The 25,181-nt window shown below is 40.8% G+C and overlaps 1 pseudogene; it reads right to left on the bottom strand.

Moving 5' to 3' along the window:
* Window positions 1-13,847: 13,847 nt before the first annotated feature.
* LOC142436743 (transcriptional repressor protein YY1 pseudogene) lies at window positions 13,848-14,921 on the bottom strand (annotated as a pseudogene).
* Between the last annotated feature and the right edge of the window lie 10,260 nt (window positions 14,922-25,181).

The raw sequence follows: 25,181 nt of genomic DNA, 5'->3' as shown, positions 1-25,181 counted from the left end.
ATTTGATTATGACCTTTCTGTGCAGTTAGTTTTTAGTCTGTGTAGCACATTGTGACATCTCAAATTAAATTCATTAGCATCTTTGAAAGTTTTCATGATTTATTTTATATTGAAAAACTGAACAGAGTGATTTTTTCAGTCACACAACCAATCAACATTTTTTAACAAACTGCTGTAGCTTGTCCAACTGAAGTGACAGGACACATGGTTGTGGAAATGGAGTGCTGAATGAAACAGAGTCCTTTTTCATATGAGAGGAGAACATGGGACAAAATGCTCTGCAGAGCACATTGAAATCTGCAAACAAAGAGTGAGAAGACTTAGGAGATGATCGCATTCTAATAGAGTAAAGCAGGTGCAGCAGTGAATAAAGCAAACATAAATAGCAATTAATTTATTTCAAAAACATAATGAAAGTAATGCCTGAAGCCAGATGTCTCAGTAAAATCTGTCAAGCTTTAAAAACAAAGTGAAAAGTGTTTATGATACATAAGTAGCATTATAACGAGCAAATTTGCCATTAATTGGTTGACTCAGTCAATAAACAGTTGACTAAGACTAGAATTCAGAATACTGAGCACCAGAAAAATGACATGAGGTTACTATTATTTAGGGAGAATCCAGACTGCATCACACTTGATAATGAGACGTTTCTTTGCTCCTGGACCCAATTCCTACAGGCATATCTAGGTCAGTCTCTCTAGATCTAAGTTGTGAATTGCTTATATTTGACTTATAGTCCATTCTGCATAATGTGTGAATTAAGTCACTGCCAACATTAATTCAGAACTCTCCTTATTAGTTAGTTGCCAATGTCATAGTTAACTTTACTTTTGAAATTGGAGGAAACATTAACTTTAATATATACCGTGACATTTTTTTTAAATGTATTGACCATTTTGACTCCAGGTCTACTACAGACTAGAACTGAACCCATATGGTTCCCTAGACTGTAATCTTTGTGGATGCAGCTTGTCAGTTTTCTTGTGCACAGGGACCTGATGGTTGGTGTTAATGGCTCACCTTTCAAATGGCATCCATGAGCTTGAACATTGAGGCACAGGGATTGCTATGTCATAACCTACAAAGATAGGAAGAAACTCAAGTTAAAAAAATATATTTAATGAACGTGTAAAATGTTTTCATTGACACTAAGCAAGCATTTTCCAATCTCAGTCCTATCACCCTCTTAACCTGCGCTGAGAAGCCTCAACCTCATTTCTGAGTTGTAAGAAGGAATAAAGGATAAACATGCTTTCAGTGACTTTCATAAAAATGACTTCATTATTTTCAACTTTGTGTGCTCATACACTTGTCTTACTTTTATATTTATGCTTAAGTAAAATAAGCCACGTAATAGATTTCAACAGCTAGATATTGGTGTGTCTATCACTCTACTAATTAAGAAAGTGTTTGTTAAGAGAAGTATGTTCGCTTTCTGTAGAAAACACAGATTTGACCAACCAAGATTGAAGATTGAAAAAAAATAAAATTAGTTCTGTTATGCTCTTAGTAAAACTCCAACATTCATGATAAAATGTACAACAGATACATAATGTTAAATGACACCGAGCTTTAATGTCTCTAGTGCATGTAATAAAATTCCCAGGAAAAATGATAGAGGCATGAGTCTTAAACAGGATTGAAAGTCATCACACGTGTGAATCTCTCTGGATTGGGAAATATCCAAGTCAATATAACCAATAGAATAAATATAATCCAACCATTTTATGTGTATGCTAAGAGAAAAAAATAACACCAGGTTATCTTCATAAAAATTTATCAAGAATCTGTCAGGCCTGAGAATGCGTCTTACATTTTGTAAAACTAGAGTGGTCACAAAGGATCACGGAACCCATTCAATTAGAACATCCAATGGCCATACTGAACTTCCTTTGAACTGAACAATAGTTAATACAATTTCTGCCCAACATACTCCCTCTCTCTCCTTATCTCAAGACCATACAAGTAGTCTTCCAAAAGTTAAAGAAAAAAATCCATTATCATTTAATTACATTTCTCCATGAACTTTTTGAAAAAAAACACAAAAAAACCTTTGCCTCCTGTTATAGATTGACAGTCCTTCTCTCTCCCCTGGCCTCTTCTGGATTTTCTCTCACACAGGTGTTTCCCCTGGAAAATCTGCACAGATTTTCTCCTGACTTGGTTTCTGCATCTTGCAGGATTGAAATTAACACATGCTCTTTAACAGAGTGATTGATATTGTGGCCATGCTCCTTTGGAGATATAAATGATAACGCATGGATCATAAGTTGCTCAAGTTGAAAAAAAAAAGAAGGAAAGAAAGAAAATAGAAAAGGACAAATAAGGGTTCAGACCATTGTTGGGTTTGACACACTTCTGCAGGAAGGAGAGGGTCAGATGTGAACCAGATTATGCTTTTATATGTCACTGTCCATACATTACCCACTCAGTAGTCTATACTTCAAAACTCAGAGTTTTGGAATTAGAGAATTGCACTGTAGTCTTTGCCATGAGTCTATTATTTCAGAATCAAATCAAATCACAGGTCTTTCCTAAAGGCATCTCTTTGTTGGTTTGAAAAGTCAGTACTCAAACACATGATTTTATGGCCCCCCTTCACCTCATCTGACTCGAGTCTGATAGAAAATTCTACTGGGGTTTCTCAACGGTTCATCAGAATACTCAATCTGTGATGCCAGAAAAACAGTTTCCATTCTGTTAATGGACTAGTTTTCCTGCAAGTGAAGCTATTTACTTGTTATTCAATGCAACTTTTGAATCTATACATAGTAGGGGTGAACACAGAATAATTCATAGAGAGAGATGCCCCAGGAAAAGTAAGAGATGGAAAAGAATCTGAAAATCACAACAGGAACCCAAAATGGTAGTGAGGGGGGAGTGGCAGGCCTGGTAGGGAATGATCAAGGGCAAGGTTACGTAAAGAAGAGGCATAGCTGTAACCCAGGTGGGGACGGAGCATGGTAGTAGGGCAGGAGGAAAGTCAAGGGAGAAGGAGGAAAGAGCTAGGAGTCAAAGGACATTTATAGAGGTCTAGACAAAGACATGTACATGCAAATATATATATATGAGGATGGGGAAATAGATCTATGTGTCTATATTTATAGGTTTAGTATTAAGGTGGCGGAAGGACCTTGGGCCTCTACTCAAGCACTCCCTCAATGCATGAATAGTTTCTTATATTAAATTGGCACTCTACGATGCTCACCCTCCTGACACAACGGCTGAAACCAAAGCGGGCGAACAAGTAAATGTGGTGAAGAAAGCTGATGGTGCTCGGCTATCAAAAGAGATAGTGTGTGGGGTCTTAAAGGCTTGAAGATAAACAAGCGGCCATCTAGCGCACAAGCAACAAAGCCCACATGGAAGAACACACCAACCTGTGTGATCACGTGGTCCCAGAGGGATCAGTTGTCAGGCATCAAAGAACAAAAAATCATATCATTGGCTGCACACCTCCATGATATGATCGCCGAAGAGAAACGGGTGCATAAGCAAATGTGGTGAAGAAAGCTGATGGTGCCCGGCTATTGAAAGAGATGGTGTCTGCGGTCTTAAAGGCTTGAAGGTGAACAAGCGGCCATCTAGCTCAGAAGCAATAAAGTCCACATGGAAGAAGCACACCAGGCTGTGTTATCATGAGGTGCCAAATTGATCAGGAACAAGATATCATCAACAAAACAAATCTTACCATAGTGAATGAAGGGGGAAGTACAGAGTGGGGACCCAAAGCCCATTTGTCGGCCACTAGAGAGCCCCTCACAGAGGGGTTTAGGAGAGGAGATGGGTCACTCATGGTGCGATGTAGTACCGATGAAGAATACAGCTTTCCCCCAGATCCTGGATGCTTCCTCCCCCCCCCCAATTACAATAATCCGAATTCTACCTTGAGGGACTAGATGGGGCAGAGGTTGTGCACTGGTGCATGTGGGAGCTGGAGGCACGGGGAGTCCGGGGTGGATGATGTCTTCAGGACCAGGGGTGTGAGGGGCGATACTGGGAGAGTAGAGGGTGAGTGGTTTGGAAAGGGGGAACTGATTACAAGGATCATCATGTGACCTCCTTCCTGGGAGACGGACGGCAGAGAAGGCGGGGAAGGGAGACACCGGATAGGGCAAGATATGACAAAATAACAATCTATAATTTATTAAGGGCTCATGAAGGAGGGGTGAGCGGGGAGGGAGGGGAAAAAGAAAAAGAGTACCTGATGCAAAGGTCTTAAGTGGGGTGCAAATGCTTTGAAAATGATTAGGGCAAAGAATGTACGGATGTGCTTTATGCAATTGATGTATGTATATGTATGGATTGTGATAAGAATTGTATGAGCCCCTAATGAAAAGTTAAAAAAAAACAACAAAAAAACCACAACAGGAAACCCACCCTGACAGTCAACCAGCACTGACATCAGACGCTGGTTCCTGTGCTCACTGGATCCTGAGTGCCCCCTTCAACAGCACAGTCCTCTCCCTGCAGGGAGGTTTGTGCCTGGACTCACAGGGACTACCCCGTACTTTCAGTTCATCCTGCTTCTGGAGATGGCAAATCAGCTCTTCATGGAGCATAGGTCTTTGTGCCACCATCAGATAAAATTGTGCAACCCACTGAAAGCCCTCCCCTGGAAACTGACACACATTGGACACACCAGTTGTTACTGAAAGTGAGTACAGAGCCTGAAGGGGAGAATTCCAGAGACCACCAAGGCTTACTCAAGCCTCCCCTAGATTCCATCAGAGTTGTGTTTACATATAGGGGAGGAAAATGAAACTAAATAAAATAAGAATCAAATCAACAAACTCAATTACCCCCTATTGTTATGTTAATTCTAGTTCATAGTGTCCCTGCAAGACAGAGTAGAAATCCTTATGGTTTTGTAGACTGTAAGTCTTTAAGCAAATAAGCAGCTTCATCTGCCTTCCTCATAGTAGTTGATGTGATTAAACAACTCACTCTGCTATCAGTAGATGAGATGAGAAAAATTAGATTGGACTGGCAATCTCTAAAAAATATCCTGATAAGGACACAGGATATGGATCCGTATGCGAGAGAAGAATGTACAGCAGTAGTCAACATCTTTGACTCTGTGGAGAGTAGCAAGAAATAATAGTAACATGGTAAGTATATATACAATTACTGTCCCTGAAAAAATATTTGAGGAAAATGTCAAATGGGGATCTAATGTGCTGAGATAACTAACTCCAAAAACAAACTGAAAATTTATCTTTGAAAAGAACTAAAGAGAGAAGAGTGACACAGTCTTCAGGAAATATAATGAAAGTCCTAAGCAAACAAGAGAAGGATATTGTTTGGAAACCAAATGTGAAATTATCACCTATGAGAATATCACTAATGAGGTTGAAATGTGAAATTATCACCTATGAGAATATCACTAATGAGATTGAATATCACATTTCTTTCAATCTCATCATAAATAAAAAACATCCTATAATCAATGTATCTTACTAGAAAATATGAACATGTTTTCATATATAAACATATAACAGCACAATCAAATCTAAGAAGGTCATTCCATTCCAACACAATGAGCATAATGAGACAAGGTAGAAACATTGCTTCTGAATTCTACCACAAGGTTTGTACATAAGACAGAGTTCTAAGGGCTAGCCCAAGCCAAGTGCAAGAAGAACAAAGCACAAACATTTGTCTATGAGAAAGAAGGTGATTCTCTAATGGGTGATTTTGTATTGAGGTAACCTGATCAACTTACTGGGCATCTGCTGGGTTACACTGACATTTAAGAAAGTTTTTCCTACCTCTCATTTTTTTCCTTCTCTCAGGGTAAGATTTGCATCTTAGCTGAGTGATCTTCCAGCCTCCATGGGCTTCTCTGCACTTTCTCTTTTACAAACATTTCCCCCAATGAAGTGTATGCACTTAATAAACCTTGGTCTTTGCATCATGGGGCTGAGGTGAGCATTTATTTTTTGACCATATGAACACACTTGCATTAACAATTATGTTATACAGGGTTCTCCAGAGAAACAAAACCATAATGCTAATAATTATATATATATATATATATATATATATATATATATATATATATATATATATATATATATATATATTTATATATATATATATATATGTATAGATAGATAGATAGATAGATAGAGAGAGAGAGAGAGAGAGATAACATAAGAAATAAATAATCTATAAAGCAGTACAAATGGCTCAGTGCAACTCACTCCCATGAGACAGCTGTGAGACAGTGGCAGTACTTCTAATCCTGAGGGCCTATAGAGTAATTCAGGCTGTCCGGCCACAGGCAGCAAACAGCAAGGCAGGTAGGTCACCAACAGCCAGATGATAGGGTCCAACAGCTCAAGAGCTGTATATTCCAATAGTGTGGCAGAGCAGGTCTTGAAGATACCTCAAATTACAGCGACACAGTCGATGGGATAGATGTCCCACAGGTAGTGTAGATTACAAATTAAGGCACAGAACAAGCAAGGCAGCCGCACACTGGTCTAATGATCAAAGAGCAAGAAACAAGAAAGGTGAGGCTCACCAAGCCATTTATCTCTCTGCCCTTTAATTAATCCCACATGTGTTTATCGGCCAGGTAGACACAATAAATTAACTACCTCAAGAGTGTAGGACGATAGACCTATCATTATTTGCTGCCATGTGAAGAGATCGGGTACAGTGTCTAAAATTGAACATATGCAAAGATGTTTTCATAAATGAGACATTCAATTTCATAAACTTGATAATGTATCATTGAAGAGAGTCATTGTGGTGGTTTAACATGGTTAAACTTGTTGACAGGGATGCTCAAAGGGCTTTCCTCAGTTGAATATTATTTTATTCATTGTAATATTGTACTTATTGTATGTGCAAAAATATACTCATATTTTGTAGCCAAAGAATGTGAGGATAAAAAGTTACCCACAGATTTTCCTAATTCCAATAAATGTGAGCTTGAGAAAATATCCAGAAATCAATCTTCTTCAAAATTTTCAAACTGGGCACTGGTATGCATTGACGCAAAACTTTCTTGAACAGGCCAATAATATTGATACAACTAAAATAACTTATCTCTAATTTGGAAAGTCTTGTTCTAACATGGAAACTGTACAGATGAAAATGTATGCTTTACTGAAAATGTGCAATTCGCTACATTTTTATATAGAAAACTCCACAATATTTACACGTTACTTACTTATTTTATACCTTATAAATAAACATACTCATTTTTTCCCAGCAAAAAGTATCAGATAACTCCTAGACACTGTCAATCGGGGTTTTTTTTGTTGCCATTAACTATGAATGCAAAATCACTTACCATCCGTTGTGAATCCATTGCATTAAAATATCCTCAAATGAGTAATACATTAAAAAGATATAATTAAACCAATACCTTTATATTTGTTTTTTAAATCATTTTATTGGGACTCATACAACTTTTAATCACAATCCACATATACATCAATTGTGCAAAGCATATTTTTACATTCTTTGTCCTCATCATTCTCAAAACATATATTCTCCACTTCAGCCCCTGGCATCAGCTCCTCATTTTTCCCCTCCCTTCCCGCCTCCCTCATGAACCCATTATTATTTTGTCATATCTTATACTGTCCAAGTCTCCATTCACCCACTTTTCTGTTGTCTATCCCCTAGGGAGGAGGTTATATGTGGACCCCTGGAACCGGTTCCCCCTTTCCACCCCCACTCCCTCCCCTCTCCCAGTATCACCACTCACACCACTGGTCCTGAAGGGATCATCCGCCCTGGATTCCCTGTGTTTCCAGTTCCTATCTCTACCAGTGTACATCCTCTGTTCTTGCCAGATTTGTAAAGTAGAATTGGGATTATGATAGTGTGCATTGGGCGCAGGGGGGGTGGGAGGGAGAAGAATTTGGAACTAGAGGAAAGTTATATGTTTCATTGTTGCTACACTGCACCCTGACTGGCTTGTCGCCTCCCCTTGACCCTTCCATTAGGGTATCATAAGTTGCCTACAGATGGGCTTTGGGTCCCCACTCCGAACTCCCCCTCATTCACAATGACAGGATATTTTGTTCTTTGATGCCTGCTACCTCATCCCTTCGACAACTCGTGATCACACAAGCTAGTGTACTTCTTCCATGTGGGCTTTGTTGCTTCTGAGCAAGATTGCCACTTGTTTATCTTCAAGCCTTTAAGACCCATATAGTCAATTGGTTTTCATTGGTCATTATGCTCTGCCACAATGTTATAGTGCCCTCTGAGTACACATAAATTAAAATCGTGAAGTTTTAAGCAGTTAAAACCTGGAGAGAAAACATATTTAAAACGTAAAGGATGATCATGGTTGATCAATGAAAAGTGAAGTTAGCCAAAGAAGTAATTTACTAATGAACAAACCTGGTCTGATAATTGAGATTAACACAAAAAGTGTCATCAAGTATTACATTTTCTAATGGAGCAAATACAGAGAACACAATGGCAGGCTGTGGGCTGTAAGTGTACCCTCATTTGATGTTAAATATCATCCCATTGTCTCTTATTTTTCTTCGGGTTCCCCATTCTCTTTAGGTTAAATTCTTACTTGCTACCATTTAAATGAATATTTGCCTGTGTGCATCTGTGTGTGTGTGCACGCGTGTGCATGTGTATGTGTGAGCAAAGATGTTCCTGGAGCTCCCAAGCATTAGCTAAGAATGCCTCCCTACAGCAACTTAGAGGAATCTACCTAGGGTCTAATCTGCCTTCAGCTGGACTAAACCAAGGATGGCTACATTATGTTGATTTACTAATCATGCTGAAGTAATTACAGGGGATTGTGATTTAACTGCTTTATTTCCCAGCTCACTCTCAGGACCCAGTGAGGCAGATAATTCAAGGTGCTGAAATTGGGGTGGATCGATCTCAGATCAGGCTGTGCTGTGTGGAAAGCCAGTGGATCATCCGTGCTTGAATGTTTTGTGTGTCCTAAAGGTAAGAGACCCTGGAACCTGAGCAGGGGGATCTATATTATGACAGGTATCCTCAGCCAGTAGACCTGTAAGACAGGCTCAGGGAGGAACAATGCGTTTGCCTCTGTAAGTCCCTGGGGTTGAACTCAAAGGTATTAATGTCCAGGCCAGCATCAGAGAGAGCTTAGGCCGCTGTTGTTATCAGGAGTAACTCTTCGAGGACTTAGGTCTTCAGAAGTGAAGAGCCCAGTGTGCTGTGAGTGGGGGTTCCTGGCACTGGACATACAGGGTGCCCCTGGAATTGATGCCTTTCCAGTTTGGGGGTGAAGATAGAGTTCCTACTTGCAGTATGTCTTGTGAGCTTAAGATGTTAGCTGACAAGACTCTCAAAGAGACATGGACCCAAATATTTTAGAGTTGCCAGCTCTCACTATTAAAGGGGGTGTGCAAATTCTTCCTCTGAGTCTTTTTACCTAGGGCTGAGAGAAAGGCCAAGATCAATTTTGAAAAGTGGAGTCATGGATTCCAATGTAAGCTCCTTAATTTGCTACCTCCTCCATCTCTGGTGACATGCATGTCCCCTGGGAATGAGGGGAACAAGGGGGTCGATGACAGAATAACCAGTAATTAATTTGTTTTATTTAATGTGGGTTTCACCCTATCCTCCGGGGATAAACCAGGTTAAATGGTGATCTACAAATTAGTGAATAAGTGCTATTGCACCCTCAGCATCTTGCTTATTGGGTAACATCCCTACATATGTTAGAAAAGACTCCTTGAGACCAAGACGCAAAGATCAGAAATCAACAAGGGGCCCGTGATAGCCCTTGACCATGACGTTGTTTGTCATATTTAAACTCTATATAACTTCTTTATTTTTCTAAGTTCCTTGAACCAGATTCAAATGACTTAAAATTAACTGAAAATATTTTTGTGATTCTTAGGTTTGCCTGCCAACCTACTCAAGTTCTTATTGCTTGCGTAAAATCTGAGAGAGAAAATAGCTCCACACACATAATTAGCAAGATGAGTTTTTGATGGATTAGATTTGGGGTTCTGTTTAGGCTTGTAAGTGTATTAGACTCAGAGTCTGTATTTAAGACTAGAACCTATATCCTGGGATTAATCAGTGTTCCAGGTTCAAGAACAATTGCGGAGGAATAGAAATAGGAATTAAGTGTCGTGAGTCAGATGTTCGTGGACATATTAAAGGGCTTTATGTTTTGAAGGTTTAATGCCTAACATATTGTATTTGGAGTTGATTAGAGGCTTATGTGTTAAGGTATAAGGATGTAGAGCTAAGGTTTTAAGATTCTTATTTTCGGAGTTGGGTTTCTCAATTTGAGATTTAGGGTCATTAAGTTAGGTTTAAGGTTATAAAATAAAGTTTACCATGTTACCTGATTTAAAAACTGGGATAAATGCATTATAGGTTAAGAGAGTATGGTGGTCGGATTGGTTAAGCATGTTAAGACTATTGTGGGTATCAGGATATGCTCAGGGTGTTAGTAGAAGTTCTGGTTGTAAGGGGCTTTTTCATGTACTTAGGGGGGTCAGTGCTTTAGGAAGTTGTTAGTAAGGAAGTTCAGCATGTTAATGTGTAAGGGTTAATGGTTTGGCAGTTGGAGATTAGCAATTAATGGTTAGAGTGTTCAATGCCAAAAATTATTTTTGTGTGTTGAAATGTAGCCTACAACTTTAAAAATATTTAATAGCTGTAGCATTTATGGTATATTTGGAATCTGTTACGTAAAGTATCATTAATTTATGATGATTCGAGGAATTACTATTTCTTCTCTTTGGAAGCCTCTTTTCTTCCTTTTAAAAAGTATTCCTTTTATGATTGGTCCATCTAGAAAATACTATAGAATTTTTAATACGGTATTGAAAGTGGAAATGTATGTTTGTCCTGCTTCTTAAGTGGGGTGTTTTTTTAATTAATATATTAGCACATCGAACTATACCTGTTTCATGTCACAGTTGTAGTTTTTTTACATGAAAAGCCTTTGACATTTTAAAACTAAATTATTTTATTGGGGCTCTTACAGCTCCTATTACAATCCACACATCAATTATAACTTGTACAATTGTATATACATTGCCATCATCATTTTCAAAATATTTTCGTTCTACTGGAGCCCTTGGTATCAGCTCCGCTTTTTTTCCCTCCCTCCACCACCTTTCTTCCCTCGTGACCACTTGATGAATTTTAAATTATTATTGTTTTCATATCTTACACAATCTGCTATTTTCCTTCACCCACTTCCTGTTGTTCATTCCCCTGGGGGAATGTTATAAGATGATCTTTGCAATCGGTTCCCCTTTCTCCCCCTTGTGGCCCCATCTTTCCCCTACCTTCATGGTATCATTATGCCCATTATTATTCTTAGGGGTTTATCTCTCCTGGATTCCATGTACTATGTTGAGAGCTTTTATCTGTACCAGTGTACATACTCTGGTCTAGCCAAATTTGTAATGTAAAACTGGGGTCATCATAGTGAGGTGGAGCAAGCTTTAAAAAACGGAAGGAATGTTATATGTTCCATAGGTGCTATACTGTACCCTGGGTGGCTCATCCTTTCCTTGTGACCCTTCTGTGAGAGGATGTTCAATTGTTTACAGATGGACTTTGGGTCGCCAATCTGACACCCTTTGTTCCCATTGATATGATTTTTTGTTTGGGGTATTCTGATGCCCGATACCTGATCCCATGAACACCTTGTGGTCACACAGACTGGTGTGCTTCTTCCATGTGGGCATTGCTGCTTCTCAGATAGACGGCCTCTTGTTTAACTTCAAGCCTTTAAGATTCCAGTCTCTATATCTTTTGATAGCCAGGCATCACCAGCTTTCTTCACATTTGCTTATACACCCTTTTTGACTCAAGCAATTCTGCTGGGAAGATGAGAATCACAGAATGCCAGGTTATTAGCTTGCATTGAGGGAGGACTTGAGAAGAGGCCCAATGCCTTTGATTTTTAAATGTTCCTATTTTGTTTCTGTGCCTACTTAGACAGTTGACCCTCTTTTCTGTCAATGGGCTTATTACAGTGCTAATTTTCTCATGTAAAATGGGCTCTGGGACAAATTTCAATTCATCGTGGTATATAATCATTTTAATATGTTGTCTGAATCTGTTCCAAATATTTTAAAGACATTTTAGTGTATATCCATTATCAGTATTGGGTTACAGTTTTCTTGCAGTATCATTATCTAACATTGGTGTCAGAGTATTTACTGGTCTGATAGAAAGTATTGGTTACCAAGGACTCAAGTAGAAAGAAAATGTTTTGAGAATGATGATGGCAACAACTGTACTAATGTGCCTGATACAGTGGATGTATATATGGATTGTGATAAGAGTTGTACGAACCCCCAATACAATGATTTTTTTAAAAAGAAAGTATTGAAGTAGTGGTAAGTGTCCTCTCACAACCATTGTTATATCTACACTCAATAACTTGAACTTAAACTACAAAACACTAAAGCGGTGTTTATTCATACCATCTCAGTACTCCGTATTAAGCTTTAATCTATGGTCTGTTTATGCTAGAAGTTTCTCCTGGGATTTTACTTCAATTCAATTGATTATAGCCCTTGCAAGCAACCTAAAACTCATTCAACTACCATTGATTCCAGGAACTGGCTGGACCCTCTGATCTTCCAGCTGACTCCTCATTCTAGAGGACTACATGATTTACACTCCCCTTGCCAGGAAAATAGTGACTAACACCTAATCATTGTGTGATGCCTGCAAAACAGAGCCCCAGTTTGGGAAAATACTCTGCCATATGACATGCTGTATGGATCTTAGAAAATGTCCTACAGCTCACCTCCAGAAGAATGTTATAAATCAATGAGGGGCAGCAATTTCTCAGTGAGTTTTGCATCACCTTTGTTTTATTAGTTTTTTTTAAATAAAAGAAACCCATTCTTTTTTTTTAAGGAAAACTTGACTTGCTTTATTTAGCTTCCAATTTCTGGGAGGCTCAAGAATTAGGATAATTCTGGACAACAGAAGACAACAAGACTGTGCTTACAGAGCTCGTTCTGCCATTCCTGTCTGTAGGACCACCGTTTAATTGTCGCCCTCCCTGTGACATGGTGTGCATGCACATCTGATAGTCAAAGTACAGTATACTCTACAACCAAGCACCACATTCTGTAACTCAACAAGCAAAGGGAGCACACGCAACGTCAGCATCTGGCAGTATTTTTTGGAGAGGAAAAAAGGTAACTAAAATGGGTTTAAATTAACACCATGAAATCACATCTAATATTTGATACTACATGATTCAATACAGCTATACAATTATACAAAATGTGTTGACATCAAAGAATACAACCAAAATTAAGATAGCAAACAGAACCTATATAATATTTTTTGTACAGGAAAATACTTTTGAAGTATGCATGTAACTGCCCATTCTTTTAAAGAAAATATACTACAAGCAAAGTTATCAACCTCCAGAAAAATCACACAGCATTACTAAGCATATCCCCCAAAAGTGTACAATATGCACACTTGGAGAATACAAAATTTAAAAAATTGTAAGCAACAGGTGAGATCCATATTTATAAAAATGTGAAAAGAAGTTCCGTTTTTAGTACTGTCATATAACGAATTGTCTTTTGATGCGAAGTTCATGAACTGTTCGCCTGCTGGGAGTACACTTTACAAAAACACTATTTTTTTTTGAAACGAGATTACGGAGCAAGATAGGGTATCTTAACAATGTCATCTTAATAAAGTTTGTGTTTTTAAAATGTTTACTACTTTATCAAAACATGTCCCTTAGGTATGTAGGATTCATTTTTATAATTCTTTCCTGGAAACAATCTACAAAGGAGAGGCGCGTTGTCTGCCAGTCACTTCTGGAAAAGGCTTCTGGAGCTGAGAAGGAGGTACCTTCTCACGGTTTCTCACTGCTTGTTTTTAGCCTTAGCGTGTATTAAGATGTGAGATTTCAGGTCAGTAGACTCAGCAAACTTCTTGTTCACCTAGGGCCTGTCTCCCGCGTGGATCTGCACGTCTGTGCACAAATTGAAGTCCAGGGAAACCGCTTCCCACAGCCTTCAAACTTATACTGAAAGGGCTTGTCTCCAGTGCGAAGCAGTTGGTGTCGTTTAGCTTTGAGCTCTCGACAAAAGCCTTGCCGCACTCGGCACAGAGGTGGACGCAGGGCCGTGGGTGTCCAGGTGCCTCCTCCTGGCTGAGCTGTCCCTGAGCACCTTCGGGCATCCTTTGTGAGGGCAAGCTATTGTTCTCGGAGCATCATCTTCTTGAATTTTTCTTGGCTTCATTCTGGCAAATTCTGCCAGCTGTTTGGGGTCCAAGAGGTTGATGCCGGGGATCCCTCCGGGCGGGAGCATCTTTCCCATCATGTACTCCGATTAGTCAGGAGGGGAGTTCTCCCCAATGATCTGCTCCCCAGCCAGTCTCATGGTCAAGACCTTTTTTTCATCTGACGACCATAGGGTGACAGAGAACTGGTCCTCCAGCGTCTTGATTGATCTGCACCTGCTCATGCTCCCACTTCTTGTTGCCCGCATCGCCCCTGCCGGTGCCGCCGCCCCACAAGAGCTGTCGCTACCGCTGCTCTTGCGGCCGATGTAGTCATCGTCGTCCTCTTCGCCAATGCTGGCCGGCGCTGGAACTGGGATCGGGATCTGGCCCTCGAAGCCTTCCTCGGCGCCGACCACCAACTCACGTGTCTGCACCAGGATCGCCTCCTGGTGGTGGTGCACCTGGCTCGGGTCCACGGTGACCGGCGGCTGTAGCGCGATCATGGACTGCTGCTGCTGGTGGTGGTAGCCGGTGTGCCCATGGCCGCTCCTGCCTCCGCGATCGTCCCAGTCCACGTCCTCCTCGCCCACCACCGTGGTCTCGATGGTCTCCACCTGGATGGTCTCCACCTCGATCTCACACAGCTCCACGATCTCGGCTGGCATCTCCGGGCTGTCCATGGCGCTGTAGAGGGTGTTGCCCGAGGCCATGGCTCCGGGCTCCGGGCTCCCGGCTGTATGAGGAGGCGTCCCGCAGCGGGGAAGGCAGGCAGAGGGAAGAACGCAGTGAGTGGGCAGGGCCCATTCCTTCTTTTAAACTAGAACTTAAATTCCAGTGAATGTCTCCTGAGCTTTTGTGCATTTGATGGCATGGAAATAACTTTTGTAAACATAACTATTTAGCATTTTGTGCACGCCTTGGGTGTTGATTAGTAATTTCTGAGGCTCTTGTTGTTGATAGTTCTGATGGTGTCCATTCTATCTTACAGGGACCTTGTGCACAAGGGAATGAAACTCTGCCCACCCCTGCAGCATCCTCACAGTTTAGGATGAACCCATTGCTTCAGTCACTGTGTCAATCCATGTAGTCGAGGGATTCCTATTTGTCACTGCCCCTCTAATTTACCAAAAAAAAAAAAAAAAAACCATCCTTCTCCATGGACTGGTCACTTCTGACAACATGTCCAAAGTATTTAATGTGAGCTCTCACTTCCTATCCTCTAACTAGCACCCTGACCTTACTTCTGCCAAAACAGATTTGTTTGCCTATTTGAATGCCCATGCACTATAATTCAACCACATTCATTCTTCTTATTTCTCCCTTATTCAATGTCCCACTTATATATGCATATGCGGTAATCGGCAATGCCATGGTTTGGGTCAGATAAACCTAGTCCTCAAAGTAACATCATTGTTTTTCAACACTCTAAAGAGGCTTTGTTAGGCAGATTTATCCAGTATAATGCATCTATTGAACTTATTATCACCTTTTAGTTCTTTTGTAATTTTCCATAAGCTAACAGTCTTTCCAGAAGAAGTTAATACTTAGTCAAGCTTAGATTAAGAATATTGATCAAGGAGGGAGCTGGAAGTCCACCTTCCTCTGAAACCAACCTGTCTCAGAGCCCTGAGCTGGAAGGCTGTCCCTAAGACCTAGAGGAATGATGACGTGGAGATTCCAGAAATGCATGGTGACTGGGCATAAGAGAGTCTAAAACAAATTGTGCATCTGTTTATTACCATGACTTGCAGATCAGTTTTAGAGGGGCCCTAAACCTTACCCTTTATCCTAGGACTGCAACCTCACACCCCTCTGCCTTCAGAAACACCCTGGGGGTTACAAAAGGGCTGTGCCAATGATGTCCAACTAGCCACTCAGACTAATGCTGCTCTCCTTTCTCAAAGCACAGCCTCTCCCCACCACACTCATTTTGTTTTCCTCGCTCCAAGTTCCTGGTTAAGCATGTTTCACAAACTCCAGCCCAGACACTAGCTAATCCAGTCTCCCTAGAAGACCAAGACTATGGATGGGATATCCTAGAACCCAAGACAATAAGCCGTCTCCTTGTTTGTGTCGTTTTCCCTCTGTCAACATTAGTTAGAGAGCTTGAAACCCATGCTCTAGTCCAAGATGACAGAATGGATGATAAGTCATCTCTTTCCTTAATCCATTTCATGTGCTTTTTTAAAAAGATCATTTTATTGGGGACTTGTAACAATCCACAATTCAATTGTATCAAGAATATTTGTACATATATTTCCATCATTCATTTCTAAACATTTACTTTCCATTGAGACCTTGGTATCAGCTCCTTTTATCCCCTCTCTTCCTCCCCCCCCACTCTTGTCACCCCTTGATAAATATTAAATTATTGTTATTTTTGTATCTTGCACTGACTGCTATCTCTCTTCCCCCATGTTTTGTGTGTTTATCCCCGGGGTGTGTGTGTGTGGTTATGTGTCTATCATTGTGATTGGCTCCCCCTTCCTCCCCTCCCCTCCCTGCCTTTCGCTACCCAGACTGGTATCAATACTCCCATTCCTGTTCCTAGATTCGGTATGTTGTGAACTCTTATCTCTTTTCTGTACCTGTGCACATGCTCCAGTCTAGCCCACAGGGAAAGGCAGAATTGGAGTCATGATAGTGGGGTGTGAGGAAGCCTCAAGGAACCTAATAATATTTGTGTTTCATCAGTGCTATCCTGCCCCCAGGTTGACTCATCCTTTCAGTGTGACCCTTCTGTAAGGGGATGTCCCATTGTTTACAGATAGAGGTGGCGTCTCTACTACAATCCCCCTCATTCTCAGCAATGTGTTGGGGGGTTTTGCTTGCTTCTTTGTGGTCTTATGAAGCCTATTACCCTATCTCTTTGACACCTCATGATCACACAGGATGATGCGCTTCTTCCATGTGGGTCCATTGCTTCTCTACTAGATAGCCTCTTTTAAACTTCAAGCCTTTAAAACCTCAGATAGTATATATTTTGATAGCCAGGCACTATTCTCCTTCACCACATTTGCTTACGTACCCATTTTGTCTTCAGTGATCATGCTGGTATGGTGAGCATCAAAGAAGGTCAGGTTGTTAGAACAAAGTGTTCTTGCATTGAGGGAGGGCTTGAGCAGAGTCCCAAAGTCCATCTACTATCTTAGTGTATTGCCTTATAAATATATGCATGTAGGTCAAGATCTCTATTTTCAGAATTAATGTATTTACATATGCACAGACCTATGCTTATACCACTATCCATAGCTTTGCTTCCTAGATCTTCTGTTTCCTTTTACCTTCCTCCTTACCCTACCATCATGCTTGTCCTTCTTCCACCTATTAGTAATTCCTCTCAACTAGATTGCTGTTGCTTCATCTGCTGTCTAAAAGTGGTCATAATCCCAGGCTTGCAGAGACCCTCTGAGAGCTAGTCACAAGACCTCACCCTGGAGTTCCCCCGTGCTGCTGTGCACCTTGTGCCTACAGTCTAGGGCTTTGCATTTCTCCTCCACAGGCAGGAAGAGAGTGACTGCATCAGCCATTACCTTCCTTCATCTCATGTACTTTTAAGCTTCTTCCCTCATTCACCTTGACTCTTAGTATCATCTGTCTACCTACACCTTGTCATTCCTTATTGGTAATGTGCTGTCTTTCACAAAAGCCATACCATTGGGCATCCTTAAACACAAGAGCTGTAGAGACTAGAAAATACACCTCCCTCTGGGCTTTTGTTCTTGTTAAGGTTGTCTCTGCCTTAGCCAAGTCCCCCTAGTATTTCCTGATTTATTTAATTTTATTTATTGTTGTTCACCTCTAAAACATCTTTCACTGGTTGCCACACTCTACTGTGGTACCACACTCTATTACTGTGGGCTTCTAAATGTGCTCCACTAACCATACACATTTGTTCACACACTATAAATATTATACAGTTTCCATGGGATACAAGGAGTTTGAAGCAGGATGAACTTTGACGAAATACTCAGAATCTGTTGAATGTCACAGTAAGAGAAACATTTACATTGGTATCAACACATAAACATACAGTAATTAGCTGGATGAGATAGTGGGAAAAAAGAAACATGAACAAGTGTGTGACTACTACTTAAAATACATATAAATAATTTCTGATTCTTTAGTTAGATGATCATTAAAATATTGGGGGGATTTTCTTTAAAAATCTTTCTAAGTTCTGGAAAGCAAGGGCTTGTTTGTGTTATATTCAGATAATGAAGTATAAAAATAAACTAAAACATAAATGGAAAGAAATAATTCTAAATGGGCAACTGATTATAAGGCTCTACATATAACTTCCTCCCTGGGGGATGGACAACAGAAAAGTGGGAGAAGGGAGACGTCAGACAGTGTAAGATATGACAAAGCAATAATAATTTCGAAATTATCAAGAGTTCTTTAGTGAGGGAGGAAACGGGAGGGAGGGGGAAAACTGAAGAGCTGATGCAAAGGGTTCAAGTAGAAAGCAAATGTTTTGAGAATTATGATGGCAACACATGTACAAATGTGCTTGACAAATGGATGTATGTATGGATTGTGAGAATTGTATGAGCCACCAATAAAATGGTTTTTAAAAAGAGAAATAATTGTTACTAGAAACAGTGCACAATAAATAATAGCAGCAACAAAACCATTGATCACATATCACACTTTTCTAAATTATTTTTAAAGCACAATACTAGTGTTTTAATGGCACAAAAACAATTGACACAGTGAGTTCATTGACTTGGACTGAAATAATATGTTGTGCCTGAAAAATCACCTAAGGTAATATCAAATTCATCTGTGTGGTTTAATGCTGTAGGACAACCTTTAACAATGTAGATCTATACTCAACCTAAGCATTTACCTCCCAAGTCTATACAGTACTTGAGATTCACTGTTTTCATTTTGGGAAGACCTGGAATCCATTCATCCTCTGAGATAAAGAAATATCTCCTGTCTGACATGAATGTCAACTAAGGGGGCTGAAGAAAAGGGGAGAGTACCCTAAATTTAGAGGGGGTCCTCTATTTAATGCAAACACTCAGATTGGAGCATGGTTTTGAGGCCACAAGGAAGCACTTAGGGTAAGAAGTACAGGCCAAGAAACTGACTTGCCCTACTCAATATTATCTACTGCTAAGTTTCAGGTCACAGATTTGCCAGAGAGAAATATCGTCCAGTTGAGGGAGCTAAAACCTGGGAATACTATCTTTCACGTTTATGCATGACAAGGGAAGATTTCAACATTTGGCTGGTGTGTGAACCAAATTCATTCAACCAACTCCAAACTTTCTAGACTTCTGCTTCTTGTATGTAAAGAATGCATCAATTTGACTTCAAGAAGCTTGAGCTTCAAAATGGTATTAAAGATGCCTAGGGTATTTTCATTATCCAGATAAAGGTTAGATAGGACTTGTTGGGAACACTATGTCCAATAGCTGAGGGTTGTCTATAATGTAAGAGCATGGCAGGGGAGGGGAACAAAGACGGGGCTTCATAAAGCTTCGTGATAGCTATTGCTATCAAATGTATGTATGGTATAATCCACTGGATTACTGGGATGATCTTCCTTATGTGATTTAGGCCTGGTTATGTAAGGCGTCAACCTCATAGTTTGGGACTTGGTTCATTGGGATGGGCAACAGAACTTCCTGTGTAGAGTCTGGATATAAAGCTCTACCAGAGGACATGGGTTATCCGATTGTCTAGTGTCAGAATTTCTTCAGCCCTACAGTTTTCTTTATTCACTTCATGCAGTGAAACATTTTCTATAGGTTTCTAAAAATGGGATATTGAGCTCTTTCACGGTTTAGAAATGTAATAGTCTCAGGACTTCATTAACAGAATGAATCTGATGGCAATGTATCCAGTTGGTCAATATGTGGGAATTACTTTTTATTGATGGTGATACTTAGACTGGTAGACACACTCCTCATTCGTAATGACCCTTTGCACAACAGAAGGAAATCCTGCCTAGTCTTTCACTATTTCCACAATGCCTGCCATAATTAGCCCCTGTATTGTTAAACTACACCCTATGGTTAAAATACAGCCATTGAATGTGGTTCTATTTTTTGGTTAAACTTAAAAAAAACAACCATGTTTTTTTTCTCTGGACTATTCCATTCCTGTAATATGTCTCATGTCTGAGGGAATGATACCTCAACGTCTTTGATTTTAATGACATTTTTCCTGAACTTCTTCGAAGAGACTAAAAATAAAAAAGTACAAACTCACTGTGATAGAGAGGACTGAAATTCATAACAGCCTAATAGGAGAGGGTGGAGCTGTCCCAGTGGGTTTCTTACACTGGAACTATGTGTGGGAATAGAAAGCCTTATTTTTCTCCAGTGAAGTGGCTGGAAGTTTCAAATTACTGACTGAGCAGTTAGCAGCCAAATGTTTCATTAGTGCTCCTTCCAAGATAATTTTTTTATTCTTCTTCCTGTCTGTGGTATATTCAATATTCTGCACAAATAAAAAATAAAATAAATTAATATATAATTTTACTCATTGTCCACTTTTAAAAAAATGGATATGTTGTAATGAATATACCATGGTCTGACTTGAGCCAAGCTCCCCATGTTGATTTCAACACTTCAAGTGGATCCTTTATAGAAGATTTTCTCCAAAAAATATGTTTTTGGATTTATTGATAGTTTTTGCCACGGATTATGGATCCAAATAAAATAAAAACCTTTTTTTTCACTGTAGCAATAATGAAACTCACAACCTTCTTCTAGTTCTTAAACACTTCCTCTCACCCCATTATCATGATCCCAATTCTAACTTGAAAACCTGGTTAGACCACAGGATGCACAGCAGTGCATATTTGAACTGTAAACACAGGGAATCCAGGACAGATGAACCCCTCAGGACCAGTGGAGAGAATGGCAATTCCGGGAGGGAAGGGGAGGTAGAAAGGGGAAAGCTATCACAAAGATCTACATATAACCTTATCTCTGGGGGATGGGCAACAGAAAAGTAGGTGAAGGGAGACACTGGGCAGTGTAAGAGAAGATAAAATAATAATTTATAAATTATCAAGGGCTCATGAGGGAGGGGGGAGCAGGGAGAGAGGGAAAAAATGAACAGCTGATGCCAAGGGGGAAAATCATATCATTGTGAATGATGGGGAGTTAGGAGTGGAGACCCAGACCCATATGATTGTGATTGGTTCCCTCTTTTTATCCCACTTTCCCCTTACCCTTATGGTGTCACTACTCTCATTATTTGTCCTGATGGGTTTATCTCTCCTGGATTCCCTGTGATTCCAGTTCTTATCTGTACCAGTGTACATCCTCTGGTCTAGCCAGATTTCAAAGGTAGCTTTGGGATCATGGTAGTAGGGGGGAGGAAGAACAAAGAGCTGGATGAAAGTTTTATGTTTCTTCAGTGGTATATTGCACACTGACTGGCTGCTTTCCTCCCCATAACCCTTCTGTAAGGGGATGTCCAGTTGCTTACAGATGGGTCTTGGGTCTCCACTCTGAACTCCCCCTCATTCACAATGATATGATTTTTCCTCTTTGATTCCTGATACCTAATTCCACTGAAAGCTTGTGTTCACACAGGCCGGTGTGCTTCTTCCATGTGGGCTTTATTGCTTCTGAGCTAGATGGCAGCTTGTTTATCTTCAAGCCTTTGAGACCCAGATGTTTTATCTTTTGATACCCGGTCATCTTAAGCTTTCTTTACCACATTTGCTTATATACCGCTTTGTCTTCAGCAATCCTGTCAGGAAGGCAAGCATCATGGAATGCCAGATTAATAGAACAAAGTGTTCTGGCTTTGAGGGAGTACTTGAGTAGAGGCCCAAAGTCCATCTGCTACCTTAATACTAAACCTATAAATATATGCACATCATCATATATAAATATATTTATATATATACATGCCTGTATTTAGCCGTCTATAAATGCCCTTTGCCTCCTAGTTCTTGCCTCTATTTCCTATTCCTTTCCTCATGTCCCACTCTCATTCTCAGCCTTCATTTGGGGTTCAGTAATTCCTCTTAGTTACTTTGCCCTTTTTCAAGCCCTACCTGGTCTCCCACTCCCTCCTTGCCATTGATTTTGGATCATTTGTTGTTCCTATGCCCCTGGGTTTGTAAACACATACTTCCTTTCCCCTACTCCCCCTCTCCCAGATAATCCCGGAACTGCCGATTCCATTGTTTTTCCTCCAGATTCTTTGTCCCGCCTAACTTATCTGGATAGACCCACAGAGATAATAATATGCACAAAAAATAATACAGCAAAAAAAAGCAACAAAAGAAACAAAACAACAACAAAAAGAAAAGCCTATGAATCAGCAGTTCTCAACTTGTGGGTCGTGACCCCTTTGGGGGGGATCGAATGACACTTTCACAGGAGTTGCCTGATTTATAACAGTAGCAAAATTACAGTTATGAAGTAGCAACAAAAATAATTCTATGGCTGGGGGGGGGGGGTCACCACAACATGAGAAACTCTATTAGAGGTTCCTGGCATTAGGAAGTTTGAGAACCACTGCTGTAATAGTTCAAAGTCTGTTTGTTGACCTTTAGGAGTGTTTTCTGGTGGAGTGTGATGAGGTGCCACTCTCTGGCCCCAAAGTTTATTTTTCATATTCCCTTGGGACTCAATGCTCTGCTCCCCTTGCTGTTCTGTCACACACCTTTAGTGTTTTGCCTCGGTGTCGTGGGTTCAGATTGGACACAATTCCCAGTGTCTCCAGTGTTGTTCCCCATAGTGCTATGGGTCAGTGAGGGATGTCGTGCCTTGTAGTGGGGCCAGCCCTATAGTCCTCTCTCTGTATTGACTGTTCTGAGCTGTGATATCGTCCTCAGGGCTTGGTGGCCCAGCATGTGCCCCAGCATGTGCCCCGCTCTCTCTTCCACCCCCTTCCTTTGCACCTGTGTGCTCTGATCAGACATGTCCCTCTCCCTGAGCTGTAGTTTCAGTGTGGTCCTCTGAAGTACATTCTTCTGGGTGGAGGGGAGACTATCCACGTAGTTGGGATTGTGGTCAGCCCCTCGAACCTCTCTATTGGTTCCCTTCTTCATGCTAGTATGTTTCATTCATGTCATGTTGCACCGGCTGAACTCTGGCCCCTCTTTCCCTGTGGAGATAAACTATACCCTCCCCTTGGGTGGTTAGTACCCTGTTGTCCTGCATCTCATGTCTTTTTTTCTTTTTCCTTTTTGCTCCCTCATTTTGAATTCGTTTCCATATGTATCCCTAAATTTGGGCTGGCCCCTGCCATACTACCTGGACCTCGCCACAGGAATGTTTGTATACACGAGCTTTTCGCCTATGCCCCTTTTGCATAAAATAAAAGTTTTGATTTAAAATTTGCTCAAACTATTAGGAAAGTTGGGGAGGTAGAGGGGTAAGGAAGTGGTGTTAACAAACACAGGGACAAGGGATCAACATGTGACCCAAAATGGTAGTGAGGGGAGAGTGGCAGGCCTGGTGGGGAATGAGCAAGGGTAAGGTTGCATAGAGAAAAGGTATAGCTGTAGCCTAGGTGGGGACGGAGCATGGTAGTAGGGCAGGAGGGAAGTCAAGGGAGATGGAGGAAAGAGCTAGGAGTCAGGGGGCATTTATGGAGGTCTACACAAAGACATGTACATGCAAATATATATATATATATGGAAATAGATCTATGTGCCTATATTTATAGGTTTAGTATTAAGGTGGCGGAAGGACCTTGGGGCTCTACTCAGGCACTCCCTCAATGCATGACTACTTTCGTTTATTAAATTGGCACTCTACAATGCTTACCCTCCCGACACAACTGCTGAAGCCAAAGCGGGTGAACAAGTAAATGTGGTGAAGAAAGCTGATGGTGCCTGGCTATCAAAAGATATAGTGTCTGGGGTCTTAAAGGCTTGAAGATAAACAAGCGGCCATCTAGCTCACAAGCAACAAAGCCAACAAAGAAGAACACACCAGCCTGTGCGATCACGAGGTGCCAAAGGGACCAGGTATAAGACATAATGCAAGAAAAAAGAAAAGAATATATGTGTGTGTATATATATATATGTGTGTGTGTGTGTGTGTGTGTGTGTGTGAGTGTGTGTATACCATAGTGAATGAAGCGGAAGTGCAGAGTGGAGACCTAAGGCCCAAGTGTCGGCCACTGGAGATCCCCTCATAGAGGGGTTTAGGAGAGGAAATGGGTCAGTCAGGGTGCGAGGTAGTACTGGTGAAGAAAGCAGCTTTCACCGAGATCCTGGATGCTTCCTCCCCCCAACTACCATGATCCGAAATCTACCTTGCAGGACTGGATAGGGCAGAGGTTGTACACCTGTGCATATGGGAGCTGGAGGCACAGGGAATCCAGGGTGGACGATAACTTCAGGACCAGGGGTATGAGAGGCAATGCTGGGAGAGTGGAGGGTGAGTGGGTTGGAAAGGAGGAACTGATTATAAGGATCCACATGTGACCTCCTCCCTGGGAGAGGGACAGCAGAGAAGGGGGGAAAGGGAGACTCTGGATAGGGCAAGATATGACAAAATAACAATCTATAAATTATCAAAGGCTAATGAGGGAGGAGGGAGCGCGGAGGGAGGGGAAAAAGAGGACCTGATGCAAAGGGCTTAAGTGGAGAGCAAATGCTTTGAAAATGATTAGGGCAAAGAATGTACGGATGTGCTCTCTACAATTGATATGTGTATATGTATGGATTGTGATAAGAGTTGTATGAGCCCCTAATAAAATGTAAAAGAAGAAGAAGAAGAAGAAGAAGAAGAAGAAGAAGAAGAAGAAGAAGAAGAAAAGAATGACCAGAGCAGATCTTCTAAGAGCTTCTTTGAAGAAGACCAGCAGCATCTTGTACAGAAGATCATTGTAGGTATTCTGTATTGCAAAGCAGATCAGCAACATCTTGGCAAGGAAGACCAGAGCAAGTCTTCCATCAGCACCCATTAAGGAAGACCAGTGATATCTTGTAAGGAAGATCATTGCAGGTCTCAATCAATTTCTTGCAAGGAAGT

This window comes from Tenrec ecaudatus, unplaced genomic scaffold, assembly GCF_050624435.1.
Source record: "Tenrec ecaudatus isolate mTenEca1 unplaced genomic scaffold, mTenEca1.hap1 Scaffold_555, whole genome shotgun sequence".
Taxonomy (NCBI): Eukaryota; Metazoa; Chordata; class Mammalia; order Afrosoricida; family Tenrecidae; genus Tenrec; species Tenrec ecaudatus.
The sequence above is the reverse complement of the archived record's forward strand: the minus strand, read 5'-3'. Positions and strand labels throughout refer to the sequence as shown.